We start from the raw sequence: 15,795 nt of genomic DNA, 5'->3' as shown, positions 1-15,795 counted from the left end.
GGGAAAGACCAAAGGGTTGACTTCCACGTGGAGATGAAAAGAACTGTGCTGAATTCAGCCTAGGTTGAAGAAATGGTTCAGGATGTACCGGATGAAGGCATTCATCCTCAGAGCCATTTTGTGTGAACAGAAACCATTGGCAATGATGAAAATTCAATCAGTTTATTATGATATTTATAATTATTATTCTGGGCTGACAACAATAAAAGCACCAGCCAAACCATTCTGAAATGGAGTCACTCACTTTCTCAGAATAAACTTTATGGGGACTGTTTGATGCTGTTTGCCTGGAGTCTGTCAGTCTGAACTCAGCCACAAATAAAGTCTTTTCAAATGTAAGGAAATAGCTCTGGGATATGTAATATCTGATGTAAAGAGAAAAGGCACCATCTTCACCCCTAGCCACAGAAAAGCCTGTTTTCTTTGGTTCTTGGCCCATATGAGAGTCAGTGCATGAAATATAAATTGCTGTTCAACATTTAAGCTTGGCAGAGCCAATTAATACTGCCTTCTCAACATGGGCTTAGAGGTTATTTCAATTAAATCCTCTGTACGAAAGTACACTGTATTTCATGGTATTTCTGAGAGGCTGTCCTCAGTGGATAGTTTAAGTTCTGCAGTGCATTCATCTCTCCCTTTGATTACCACAGCTTCCCTCTCCCTCCTGATATCCATGTCACCCTCCTGCAGGCCCACCAAACACTGCTGCCAAATAGATGGCCTGATCAGATCTCTCAATCAGTTCCCATCAATCCATCACCTCACCTCACCTCATATTTTTGTCCTGCTCCTCTAGGCTCTTCTCTTCCATCTTTGCTCAAATAATGTGTTCTGTTTCTGTTCTGAGAGCCTACAGACTTTCTGAAGGACAACTGACTACTGTTCCAACAAGAAGAAGGAAAATTTGTATGTAGAAAACTGAAGAAAGAGGCAGTATAGAGCCAAATGGGGGACCATAGAACTGAAACATATTTTCTCTATATTTCTATAAGGATTTCTAAAGTCATGCTGATTCAAGCAGCTCCTTGAGACAAGGAAAATTAGGACTTGATACTCAGCCAAAACCAGAAAATCTTGAACCCAATGTAAAGGACACCTTATTTTTCCTTCCTCTAAGGGCTCATTACTTCTGTATAGTCCACAGAACTCCTACTTATCCCAATTCCTCTCAAGTTTACTGTTTAGTTGACTTACAGGGAGCAGAATAAATTATATCCCTGTCTGGATGCTATCCTGGCTCTCAATTCCCTGCTGTCCCGCTGACTTCCACTATAATCTTGGACATATTGTCAATCAGCCCATGCTTCAAGTCTCCAGCAGTGTTATAGGAATAACAGTGCTCCCGAGCCTCACAGGTATTGTATGAGGAGAAACACATTCACTACTATGAGGTCCTAATGGCAGAAAGGAGAAAGGTGACAGGGCACATGGAAGTACTGCAGAGAGAATAATTGCCTTCAGTACCTTGAACTACTGCACTCAAAGTTTAACTATCTGTTTAACAGATGAAAAAAAGGTGGGATTCATCTCACAATTTTAGATGTCTAGAACTGAGGCAATCCCATAGCCAGAGGAAAGAACTAGTGAACCATGCACAATTCACCTGGCCTCTTCGAGACATCTACTCCACACCTATTTCTCTCCACTTACATCTCAGGGAGTCTGTTGGTTTGAAAGGTGGGGCAAATGGTGATTAGACTTAATAACTTGTATTTGGTTCCTTGGAGTAAGTGGGATGACAAAGTACAAAGAGTATATAATAGCATCTACTGAACATATTTTGAAAATATATAAAGAATATCAAGGGAACAAGTATTTCATTCATCTCTATTTTCCAATCATTCACCTCACTCTTTAAGAGAGATATTTAAGATCCGCCTTCTATCATATAAGCTGTGTCTCATTTATCTATTCATCTATCAGGAATACTAACTCTAAGTGATAGCTGCCTACCTGCATAAAAACATGTCTTACAACTATTTTGGAGAACAAACAGGCTTTCTCCTGCAGTCCTTCAGTGGTCTCCAGTTTGCTATGCACAACAGTAGCAATGTTATTCAATGATGAAACTAAGGAACAGAGGATCTTTCAACCTTTTATCTTAACTAAGATAAAAGAAAGAAAAATAGACAGAAAAATGGCCTCAAAACCTACTGCACAATAAATTTGAAATTATAATCCTTGATGTAGCTGGAATACACAGGACACTAGGTTCCTAACTTCATCAGTATGTGTTACTAAGCATCTCACAGTGAGATGAATCTAGCTTTCTTGAAGGCATTGTCAGATAGTTTGCCAGACAATTTTGAGTCCTAAATGTAGAATGATTGGACTTTGGTTTTCAGGTTGAGTTACATGGGGGTGTGTTTGTTTTTGAACTGCTTGTCTCTTGAATTGCTTTTCATTGTAGGAGGATCTTATTCCTTTGAACATGCAGGAAAGAGTTTAAGAAACATGCTTTTCCAGCACTACCTTCAATCTTCTTTGCAAGAAGACATCACCATCAAATTAAGGACTACCATCAAAAAGATTGGATGGAGCTTCTGCACACCCACTTTGTAGAGCTGTAAGTGAACATATAAGTTTAAAGACAATGACAATTCTAATTCTTTGCCTTGATTTTTCACTTATGTTGCCAATCTATTTCTCTCTTAAACCACATGAAGAACAAGTGTGACCATTGAAGATGCAAGCTTGGTGAGGTGTAGATATTGTGCCTTAAACAAAGATAACATTAATGAATTCACATTCAACCTTTTCAGCCCAGTGATAGAAAAAGATTTTCAGTCACTTTAGCCTGAGCTACATTTGCACTCAGGGTCACCTAAAGAAAAGGACAACACATTTGTCTTTATCCTCCTTGAGTTGTGCAACCACTCAGATAATCTATAGTGAGTTACAAAGTGAAATTAAATACCTTAAAATGCCATCTATCTGATCCCCAATTAAAACATAATCTTTTTAAAGCTGTCAATAGCTGCTGACCAGAATCAATAAGGGAAAGATTATGACTGGCACTTCTCCAGTGATCTGCAGTCAGACAGGAAATACATTGCTGTTGTCAGGTCAGCAGGAAAAGGGGAAAGCTGGACCCGAAGCAGAACTACACATAGTGTAGTTGAAATTTGAAATACCCTGCAATGATACTGCTGGGCAGGGTTTGGTTTTATTTGTTTTTTTTGTTGGTGGTGTTTGTCTTGTTTGTTAGTTTGTTTTAACAAGAGAAAGAATATGATACACATGAATGTTTTAAAGAAATAACCCGAGGTCATAAAATTATGAATCTTTAGAAAAGTATTTAGAAAAGAAGTTTCACTTTGATCCTCCTATATATACACACTGATGTTCCTGAGTCAGATTCAGCTAGTATCTTAAGAATTTGAAGCATACTTCCTTTTCATTTGCATTTAAGAAATATAAGCTTACATTTATCTAAGTAGATCCTGGATATTCCTCATCATCGCTACAGGAGTTAAAGTTTTAGCTATCTAAATGTAGTGTTTGACATCAGTGACGTGAATGATCCCTGGTACGATACGTAAGCTTACGGTAAGAGGCCTAAACAACTTCTTTTCCTCCTGACCTACATTAGGATTGCTTTTATTTCTAGGCCAGATTGGAAAGTTCAGGATAAAAAACAGTTTCCTGGTGTGCAGAGGGCTTAGTAGCCTTTCTACCCACAAGCTGTTGCTTTCCTCCAGCCTTCCACAGTACAGATTGTGGCACAAATGCTCCAACCTGCCTGTGAAGTTAGAGCAGTCAGAGCAATACACTTATTGTACCGACAAAAAAATCACGAGAGCACTACCTCTAAAGAACATTCTTTCAACGCAGTCCATAGCTGGTGTTAAATTGTTCGACAGTCCTTACATCTACATGCTGAAGAGTGGCTCATATATGTGAATTTTCCTCCTCTTGCTCCAAAAGCCATGAAGTAGGCTCTAGACCCAGAAGTTAAGGCTTCTGCAGTGATCCAAACTTACCTAGACCTTAGGAATGGTGAGCACAAGTACTTGCTCTGACAGAGTGTGAAACACTAAATCATTTCATCTCTATCCATCACTTCCCATCTGCAGAAAAGTGGGTGATAAATATTCCATGCCTCTGCTGATCTGGGGAGAAGCACAAAAATCATTCAAAATGTGGACTTGGTAAGCACCTAAAATCAACAGAAGCAAAGCTGGGGTCTGAAACTGTTTTTGTGAGAAAACACATAAGGGATTGTAGCACAAATGCTGAAACAGCACTTTTAGGTGCTGCTTGCATTTAAGTAGGTTTATGAAAGACATATCTGACTTTTTCCTTGTTATTCTTTGTTTAAACATAACCTTTTAAATGTCCAGTTTTCTCAGACAACTTTATGATATTTTGCAAATAATTTGGGCAAGAAGATCCCTTTTCAAATAAGACCACTCCTTCTAAAGTTACTTTCCCCAAATAACTTGTAAAGCACAAAATGGTAGTTATACTTTCCTGATCACTGGAAAACTGACTCAGAAGCATGCTAACATCTCAAAATACAGTAGAAAACATACCAGTATAAAATTTCTGAAATCAGTCTGGGCCTGTTCTTTTTAGAGGTCCTTTTCTGGATCCCTGCAGATTTCCATATTACAAGTCTTTGATATTGGTCGCTTCTGTTGTTTCTTGGATGGCACTGTTTTCTTCAGAGGACGACTTTTATGCCTTGTTTAAACAGCAGAGACAAGGTTTCTTATAAAATGACTGCACTGCATTGATATTTTGTAGCTCATCTCTACCTGTTAATGGGACAGAAAATGCTGCTGAAACCACACAGAACTCCGTCTGGTCAAGATTAGTTTCAAAAACTAATTAATGCTACTCATAAAACCCATGCAAATAATCTAGTTATTGAAAAGTGTCAGCACTCAAGTAGCAGAACATGTGACACCACAATCACTACCAAACTTTATCCAAATCCCACCCCCCAAAAAATAAAAAAAATAAAAAAAATAAAGCCAAGCACTGGTCCCTGATAAATTTAATAATCTTTTTATTTTCTGTGTTTTCTATTGCTTTCTTTGCCAAATTTGCATTCAAAAGTAATGATCCATCCTCAGAAAATAAGAACACTTGCAACAGCTTCCAAAATCCTTTGTCTATACAAGACTGCAATGTATGACAAATAATCACTGAAATCAAAATTATCCAAGGCCAAGTGTCTAGGAAACAGACCTTGGACACAGACCCCTTCTTAAAAGAAGAAAAATAGATATTTCTCTTTTTTCCTGATCAGGGGAGAAGAGTAATAAAAAGTAAGATAATAACATTCCAAAATGGTTCAGAATTCATTTTATGATTTATAACGATATAACACTCGTACCAGAAGGCCAAAAACATCCAAAACACCAGCACCTACTTCCATAGTAAGTAGAGGAGTCTGGTGAAGAGAAAAATCAGGCCCAGAAAAAGCAAGAAAGTTACTTCCAGATTATTTTCAAAGTCTAACTTTAACCAGCCAGGTTTGAAAATGTTGGCACATGCACAAAGGAAATTCTTGTCCTGTGTTTGAACATGGGCTGCCTTACTGCGTGTTTCAAGCAGTATTTTAATGGTTCATCAATACATTATTAATTGTACCAAACAAAAACAAAGAAATCAAAGGAAAAGAAAAAATAAGCCAGCTGTAAACAGCTACAACCTCTTGTTCTCCCTAATCATTTAATTCCATACATCTATATTGAAATTTCACAGTATGCCTTAGCAGGGCATTGTCACAGCAAAACACTAGAATGTTGATATTGTGCTAGGTCAAGAGTTAAGTAAGTTCATTCCACCCCTGCTATTTTGTGTTTTAAAGCAGTCCTTACTCTAGGCAGACTCTCTCTGTTATTATTACTTCTCGAATGATAAGAGCTGGGATTGACCTTCAAAAGAGATTTAAATGGCCTTATCCGAAAAACAGTCTGTGAACATCTATAAGCTAATGTGCTGCCTTTACACCTCCTTTCTCAGAGAGGAGGTGTAAAGGCAGCACATCAAAGTCAGCAAGAAACTTACAATAATGGATTTCAAAGTCAAAAATCTAATGCAAATCTAAGTATTTACTTATAGACTCTTTGAAGTCTTGACAGATTAAGTTTAGAAGTATTTTCATAGATGGTATCTACATAATCTAATAAAGATGATTTCAGGAACTGAGTAGATGTTTCCAGTAGATGTTTAGACTGTGGAACACCATTTTTCAATAACATTAATAAAGAATACATTTTTGTTTAATTTCTTTTAAGTTTATAGCACAATGCTGAGCAGTTATAAATGATATTCCTCATCTGTGGAAAGGTTTTTATCTCAATAGAAAAAAAATGGCAGATGCATGGGATAAAGGAGTTCCATCTCTGTTATGCTTATATAATGTAATTGACTTTGTTAAAGGACATTTAGGTGTTGTTTGATTTACATCCTATGTCAGCTTAATGCATCAACAATGTAAGGTTCCACTTGTTTAAATATTTCATTTTAAAAGGTGCAGTAAGCTCATAACTTCACCAACATCCACTCTTCCCTGACTGAAATGGATTCTCCAGTTTAATCTATTACAGTAGAAGTAAATGAAGACTTCACCCTTTCCCTTGACAGAGGAACTGAGGCTGTTGTATTAGTTATTACCATCAAAGTTGCACAAGGCACTTGTAAAAGTGTGATACTAACTATATGGTATTTTTCCTCTTAAAAATTGTGTAAAGTAAGACTTAAAATGTAAAAATGAAAAAAAAAAAGTAATGTTTGTATTGTTTACTGAAGCCATTCTCTACTGTTACTTTTGTTATCAGAATTTTGAAGTAACAAAAAAAAGAAAGTGTTTGTTCTTTTTCCAGGTTCGGTTTGATTTATGTTTATTTGTTAACATTATCAGGGCAATCTTTTTCAAATTAGATATACTTACAGCTGTTGGAATTGCTTGGAATTGCTTGAAATGTGTTTGTAGACCTAGTCTGCAGCAGAAAAACTGTTGTATGTTCAGTGAAATATCCAGATAAAATTTATTTTGCTGGTGCATTTTTTTGTTAGAGCTTTTGCAAGCAATATTAGAAACAACCAAATAAATAAATAATAATCTTAACCACCACAGCTTTCCAGGAAATCACTGGCATAGACTTGTTTATACTTTTTCTAAGATTTCAGAGGACCTCTGTACCCATGCTGTCACCTGAGGATACCTACTATAAATTATAAACCAGACATACGTAATATTGGGCATCTTAAAAAAAAAAAAAAAAAAATCTTTGCAGACTTAACTCTCAAAGAATTTTAGAAAGAGCAAATACATCACCCCACCTTTCTGAACTTCAGTAAATTGAGGCTCCAAAACTGTACATGAGAAAAGCATAAAACAACCTGGATATCCCACATTCTCTCTTGGTAGACATTTGTTCAACTTACAGGTAGGTGTGTAAAATTACACAAGACAGAACACTACAAATTCAAGCCCTCAATCTCTCATATGCAGGCTATCAGAAAAGACAGTGATGCTGCCTCTGAGCTTTAATTGGATTCTTTCCCACACGCTCAGGAAAACGTGGCAGAGAAGTGGAACTGCAGTCTTTTGTGTGTCTCAAAATTGTGTTATAGAGTTACTTAACACCTGCAAAGGTTTGGAATTGTAAAGTGCCAAATATTATCAGATGTGGGCTTGAACAAAAACATCAGTTCTAAACTATATACCCAGGAAGTTTGACTACTTCATATAGAAATGTATGCACGGCACAATTTTAAAACTGAAGTGAAGTTCAGATCTGACCTGGTTTCTGGACAGGCCATTCTCTAGTCTGAAGAATTAAACTACTTAAACAAGCTGCCACGCTGTTTTGCCTTCCTGAATCACAAAATCATCTTGACTAAACTCCAGTCACACAGAGTGAACATACTGTGTTCATCAAGCTGCCTGCTTCTCTGAGTCCAAACCAGAACATATATGAATATACTTGCCCTCTTTCTTTCCCAGTAGGTGTTCATAAGACAGCACTAGATTGAAACAGAGATCTGGGATTTTTACCTTTCACAGCCTGGATAGCTGGGATAAGCCATTTCATACCTCCCTTCTCTAGTTCTCTGTCTAAAATGGAAGTGACAACACCAGTTCTGCAGTTCTGCAATCCACAGACATTCTCCACACAAGTTGGTGTTATTTCATGTTCTGTTTTCGGTACACTGGCTCTCTTTTCCACTGGTGCCAATCTCCAGCTATTTGATGACTTCTGTGTTAGGTTACATGCATAGGACTGCACAAAGTGCACTAGCTGGACCCCACTTGCTTCCAGATACGTTACATGTATGCAAAGGTTGACAGCAACCCCCTTCTCTCCATGGGGATGACGTGAAACTGCAGGGTTACACCAGTGCCCTAAACAGAGTCCCATTCACCTTTACAGTGGGGATGAGGGATTTAAAACACCAAGTCATGTTTGGTACCACTGCCCTAGAGTGCTTGTTCTTCTTTAATGAATTCATCCTTGTGAGCTATTTTGGGGGAAAAAGGAAGAAAAGAAAAAAAAAACTTTCTACTTTATGCTTGTGTTTGTTTTACTTTTGAGGTGTGATCAAAGTAAGTCCTGACCGTGTAATCATTTAATGCATTTTGGCTGCAGTTTCAGCCTCCTTTGAAATTTATCCCTTTTCTCTTGCCTGTGACAGCCAAACTTTACCTCCAGGTAGTAAAGAAGGCTTACAAACTCTTTTATATTTCACATCTGCTTTCAGCCCATTAATCACCCAGACTGTAGACAGCTTCTCCCCTCTCTTATGTAGTGTGACTTTGTCTAGACTAGGAATTAAAGGGTGAATTTTAATATGGTCCAGCTAACGTTAAATGTGGACCAGGCCGTGTATCCTTTAACTCACGTTCAACCAGGCAAGTTGAACACTTAGGAAGAAATTATGCTCCAGCATGACAAGTTTAGAATGTGCCAAAAGATGTTCTTTCTCATTTAAATTACAAGCAAAATCTTGGCCCGTAAAAATTCAACATAAATTTGCTATTGACTTCAAGTGACCCAGAATTTCCCCCATAACTTTAAGAATATATTAATCAGAACAAGTTGAGTAAGAGAGCTGACTTCTTACTACAGCTCTGATTTAGGATCTCAGAAGAATTACACTGTGTCTACATATCTTGAGGGGGCCCAACTCCTTTACCATGTTGACCCAACTTCTCAGCACTTTTGAATCAGAACTTCTAGCTACAGAAGATCAGAAGCAAAACCAGCCTAGCAAACACTGGTTCACAGCTGGTAGCCAAATTACCTTTTAAGATTAATTGCAGAAGGTCTACCAATTTATTCTCCTTACACTCCTGACTGCTTATTTCCACCTTTCTCCAAAGATTTCCATTCAGTTTTGTAGTTTTCTCCACTGGTAGTCCTACTGTCAGTGGTTCCTGCTTCTCCCCAGCCTCCAGAGCTCATTTTCGCATCCCAGCCTGGCATTTCCTCAGCTGTCATGAGTATTCTATGCTCTCACTTGGAGTGCTGAAGCCTCTAGCAGAGGAGAGCTAATCTGAGAGGGAGAAGGTTGGTTATGTTTTCCAAATCTATTAGTTCCTCGTCATACAAAGCTAAGTAAACAGCACACATCTATTCACTGGGCTTTGAACAGAGGGATGGGAAAACCATTCACTTAGCAGTAAATGATGGAGCAAAGAAAATGGAAGAAAACTGTGATGCAGGAGACAGACAGGCTTTTGTGCAGAGTAACCTTTTACGCCAAGAACAGGCAAAACCCTTGAGTCAAAGATCCATGTCTAGACAGAGCCAGTGAGTCAGTACTGGGATATAGTCCTGTTCTTGGAATCTGAACTTTTAAAAGTGAATTAAGCATGATGGAGAACTGACTCCCACCAGCTTTCACATCCAAAGAGAGATAAGGCCAGCATCGCCTCTGTTTTCTGATTTTGGAAGCATTTTGTTTTAAAGTATCCATTTGATTAATAAGCTTTGTATAAATGATTAATAAGCCATCAAAGTCTTTAATATCATTTTAACTTGGGTTTTGTTTACTCTCTATTTGCCATCTAAAAAATGTTTATGCAATATTATGAGGCAATGCATATTTATCAAAGACTGCAGGTTAATGGAGGATGATCAGGAAAGCAGAGAGAAAACATGATTTGCCTATTAAGTTGAATTAGGAGAATTTGGAGGAAAAATGCATGGTAACTGTTACACAATGTCTGCCAAACCTTAAATCATCATCTTATATCAATGCAGGGCCTTCTGTCCCAAACTACATTGCAAGCTATGAGAGAATCATTTCACATTACCTTCAAAAGTCATCCACCTCTTGAGAGAAATACAGTAACTATGCAGCAGCCTAGCACAATAATTTTGGCTACTAAAACGAATTCAAACACCAGATCAGAGTGAAACAACAGGCTGAACAATGGAAGGCAGAGTACCGCTAGCCAACTGGAACATAACCAAGACATGAGGTTATGTATTCGTATTGTTTTTCCCCTAAAACATTTTTTTAAAATTACACTATCTGTAATGCCCCCCAAATTGCCAAACTATGAACAGAGGGGACTTAAGGAAAGTCAGTACAGGACAGCCACGTTACAAGCTAACAGTACATTTCTCCTCTCTTGCACTGTACATTTTCTTCCTGGTCTCACAGTTGCTGTGATATGACTGGGTAGATATACACCAGCAGCAACCAGGAATACATTATAAAGATGATATACCCTGCCAACTGGAGCTACACTTCCTCTTTTTTGTTGTTTATTGACGGTGCATGTGTAATGAATTTCACAGAAGGTAATAGCTGATCTCCAGAAGACAGGTCTGCATTTGAGAAAGTAACCATAAAGCTATATAGTTTCAAGACCACATTAACAAAGTTAAGTCTGAGGCATACCAGATTACCCAGAAGTGTCCATCATTTTATAAATTCTCCTTCATGGTAAATTAATGAAATTATCATCTTTCCATACAAGACCCTGATCCATGATGCCAACACAGACAACATGCAGGCATTTTGACTACCTCTCATTGCTGTGAAGCTATATCTCTAAAGGAACTTTCCTTTACATATGCCTGTCAAACCCTCATGGTCAAACAGCTCCAGAAACCCAAAGATCAGTCTCCGAGATTTCACTAAGACTCCTTAGTGACTCGACCCTGAACTTTGGCACAAGCCTGCCCTTTCCTTCTCTGTTCCTTCTCATCTACTCAGAACACATGCATCAAATTAAAACAGAATGGAACATTTCATTAGTTTCATTCGGTTCTGTGGCTTAGCAAATTTTATGTATGTGGCTGGACTGGGAGGATCAAGTATTAGCATATTCTGCAGTCTCAGTCTATATGGAAAGCATAATAGTTCCATACACTCTCATGGAGGTAAGGCTGCAAGTAATATATGAACACGGGAGATTTCAGGGAAATGTTTACCTACAGCCAGCTCACCACTGAGCAAATGGGCCTCTGAAGTTTTGTTCTTAAAGTATTTAGTCTTTGGGCACATTTCACCATCATCATCCGTGCTAGTCATGCTTTGGACTTTTAACTACTGTGTTCCCATATAAAGTGCATAATCCAGTTTGAGAATAAAGGAACCCACACACTGTTCATCAGAAGAAATTCTGACATGTTGAACACACAGTTCCTTTACTTTAATACAAGCAGGAAGCACGCATTTTGTATGTTATAAAGAGATTATATTCTGGAATTTAGGAGGTAATTACAGCAATTATAATGGGCTTTAATGTAGTCAAAAGACCTGATAAGTAAGTGTCATCACTACAGCTACAGCCCTTTGTTTACAGCCTGAAAATGACGACTACAGACAGAGATGGGAGACTTCAGTGTCAACTGGAATTACTTTGGATTTATCAGGGAGTAAAAGAACTCAGAATATGGTCCCACTGAACATCACTGGGAAACAACTCCAGGGAAAACAACAGAAAAGCATAATTCAACAATACAATACATTCTCATCAAATCGGATACTGGCTCTTGTAGGAGAAAGACTAATGAATCATCAAATCATTTTTTATTATGCAAATATATATACATATATATTTGGCTAAAATTATACCATTTTGATATATGTCCATCTCCACTGAGAGGGTGATGTATGGGCAGATATTTTTCAGAAATTTCTATTCCACAATGCAGTAGACAAAAGCTCAAAAACAACTTAAGAAACCATATAATTGGAACACACTAACAACAAAAATACACTTCTTCATTGGGTTTGACTTACCTTAAGTTTTAAATCAAACTAAAGCAATCAAATTTTTAGAGTCTGATCAGCTGAGAAATAAGGATATTAAATATGATTAAATGTGATTGCATTTGAGTGTAAGAACTGTTCTTCCATTACTGCTTTGATTAAAAAAAGCAATCTGAGCTGTGAGGTAGAAAAGTTAAATGCAGCAGGAAAAAAGAAAAAGAGCTTGAAGTTTCTTTTCTTTCTTTTTTTTAATATATATTATTTCTTGTATGAGAAAATAGCATTATTTCGAGAATGCATTTTTGCAAAACTGAAGGCACACTGCCAAAGTTTCTGTAATTTAATATTCCTTCATGCTTTTTAATTATAGGAAATATGAAGATGAAAAAACAGAAGAATAAAAAGTTGTTCTTATGGGACGTCTGGGAACAAGAATAAGAGATACATTTTCAAATGAAAAGTGGACTGGAAACCTTAGTTCTTAAGCTGGAATTTAATTGGTGCAATATTGGAGTCTAAAGAGTAATAAAGTTTTTGTCCTCAGGTTATGAGAAGAAAATTACCCATAACATTTTTCTGGATTATAATATCTTAGCTGCTTCACCAGTCTATCTTTTTCTGGTATTATCATCATTACTACTCTGATCATTTTCTGTTTCATACCTTCACCTCCAAGCATTTTGAATGGTGCTGAGAACCCCAGTGAACTTTTCAGATGTGAGGCGGAGATCAGCCACTGATCAAAATGCACTCGAACTGCAGAGTCTTCCGAGCTGTTTTCAGAAAGGCAAAATGTGTCTTTCCTTAGAGATGAGATAAATGGCAAAAACAGCACAGATCACTCGCTCTCACCTCCTAATTGAAAAGTTGGCTGCTGATCAAGAGCTGGCAGTGACCAGCTCGAGCCATCAGGATGCCAATATATGCTTCGACCTTATGCCTCCACCTCAGAAAAGATCAATCACAAATTAATGTTATATTAGTGAAAGCAAGGACTTTTATTGAAGAGTGAAATCTATAAAAATAGCATCCGATGAAATGATGAAAAACATGCTAGAGAGAAAAGTAGCCTAGACTGTTAGTGGCACAGTCTGCTTACTCAGTACAAGTAAGATAATCTGGAATTTTAATCATATCTAAAATATGGTATCACAAAGCGCTGCTATACAAAAGGTTCATTGTGGTTTGTTTCTGCAGCAGAAGTTGCAATATGTTTTTTGGTAAAGACATTTATTCAATGTAAGTTTTAACAGCACAGTAACACCGTGTATTGTCATTCCTCCAAACCATCAAATGCAAGAAAAATTTCTTAAAATATCCTAGTTTTATGATAAAATGGCATATTAGGATGACTCTGAAGACTTCTTTTTCTAAACATGTTTGAGTAGGTAAAAGCTCTGGGAACCATACAAATGAAGCATCAGTCTCTGCATCTTATTCCTTGCTCTTCTCTCATTTTAAAAATATTAAACACACACTTCTGAACACAGTAATGTAACAGTACAATTTGACTCCTGGACATGGACCCGAGGTGGGTGTGCATGCCCGAATAGGCACTGTCTGTGTATTGATCCTCCCCAACGCACATGGAGTGCCTGCCTGCATCTGTACACCAGGCATACAAGCCTTCAAGACTCAGGGGAGTGACACAAGGAAAATATATTGGTGTAGTCCATGGACTAATTTTCAGGCTTGGGAAAAGGAGCTCAAAAGTGTTTATATAGTTAAGAACAGGGTTTACATACTTGAAAAGCCTTAGGGCCAGACTTCCATGCTAAACGTTTGTGGCTCAGGTAAACAACTCGTAAAATGGATGTAGTCTCTCCAAGCTTGACAGTTTTCTTTTACCTTGATAAGAGACACAAGGAAACCAAAGACATCCCTTCTCCACTCATTCACACGTGTGCATACTCCAAGTTTCTGCCTTAAACAAAAAGACATCTAGGGAGAGAGGATGAACAAAAAGAAATGTGCCAAAAAGAAATGTTGCAAACAGCATTTTACAGGCTAGTATACTAAGGGCACTGCCTGACAAGCTCTGGTGATCCATGCCAAGAGCCAAAGAAGTTATGATTCCCAACTGCCTACTGTCCTTACCAGGTAAAGTGTCTATTCTTCATCTTTTCCCACTGTTTTATGGAGCCTCACACACTGCTTTACATGAGTACGCCAGACCAAGAGCTATGGTGGTTGTGGAGTAGGCACACCACCTATTCCACTTGTTCTGATACAGCTCTGGGGACGTCTTCAGTCCCCCCAGCAGGTACCACCAGAGCTCAGAGGCACAACATCAAGGCACAGAAAGAAGTCACTGAAGAAACACCTGAAGAGCTCTACAGGGCCAAAGAGCACCAAGACAGACTCTGGCAGAACTAAGAACAGATGCTCAGTTTTCTAATTGCAAACCAAAGATCCTATCAAAAACACTCACCTTTTAGTACATGAATTAGAAGAAGAATGTTGTATGGTGACACCCCCAAAGATTCAGCTAAAATTCCTCAGAACCAGACAGAGTTTAGGAGACAACAAGCAGTTTTCACAGTTTTAATGCTTAGAGTTAAGCCTAAATTCCTCCAAAATGAAGAAAGAAACCCCAATCAAGATTCTCCCCTGGAAAACAAAACAAAACAAAAAATAAAAATGAAAACAAGGCACTCCAGGACACAGAAACAGATGGAGCATGCCAGCATTTGCTTCAGCAGGAAAAAAAAAAAAAAAGAGTTTCTAATGGAGGCGCTGAAACAAGTTTAATTATAGAAGCATGAATGGCATCCCTATAATAAAACAAACTAAAGAGTCAACAGAACGTCCTTGCCCTTTATTAAAAGCTGAGTGCATTTGTTCTCTGATATAATGCTATGAAAGCTTACCTCCCTGTTACTAGTTCTTTTCACACTATCCTGGGTTATACAAAAAAATGTAAAGCTCAGAGGCACGGTGTTCTCATAAAACTGAAGAGCATTTATTTCTCATATTTAAGCCTTGGTTTGCCAGGACACCCTCAAAAGATAAACAATCTTATTTTCATAAGGGCCTTGGTACAGCAGGAATTATATTCATTCCAAATTTCAATGCCATCATGCTAACGTTTCCTATGAAGCAGAAAGTACTTCCCCACACATCAGTCTGAAAATGTGAGAGACATCCTGGCTTAATGCTACTTTAGGAGATCAGAATTCATCTTTCAGTGAGTGTATCACTCTCTCAGTAGTATAACAGAATAAAATCATATCACCGTTCTGTGCCTAGGGAAATAAAAAAGGCATCTCTTTTTTCAGCAAGCAGGTTATATTCTGAGTTAATTTTACTATTTAGCAAGAGCACAATGCAAAATCTGCTGAAATCAGTGAGATCCTTTCTACAGATTTCAGAGGGCTTTCAAACATGCCCTGTGGTATGAAGACGTCTGTGAATCATTGGCCTGAGTTTGTTATCAAACACTGAAACACTTCATATGGAAAGTTGCCAAAGAGTTTTTAAAGTCCAATTTTATAACAATTCCCAATCTCTGAAGCTACAGAAGTTTGGAAAACTTAAGCAAAATATCATTGAAATGCTTCATTTTTACACAATTTTGTCAAGAAAAAGTATTTTGAACTATCT

This window comes from Cygnus atratus, chromosome 5 (assembly GCF_013377495.2).
Source record: "Cygnus atratus isolate AKBS03 ecotype Queensland, Australia chromosome 5, CAtr_DNAZoo_HiC_assembly, whole genome shotgun sequence".
In the NCBI taxonomy this organism is placed as follows: Eukaryota; Metazoa; Chordata; class Aves; order Anseriformes; family Anatidae; genus Cygnus; species Cygnus atratus.
The sequence above is the reverse complement of the archived record's forward strand: the minus strand, read 5'-3'. Positions refer to the sequence as shown.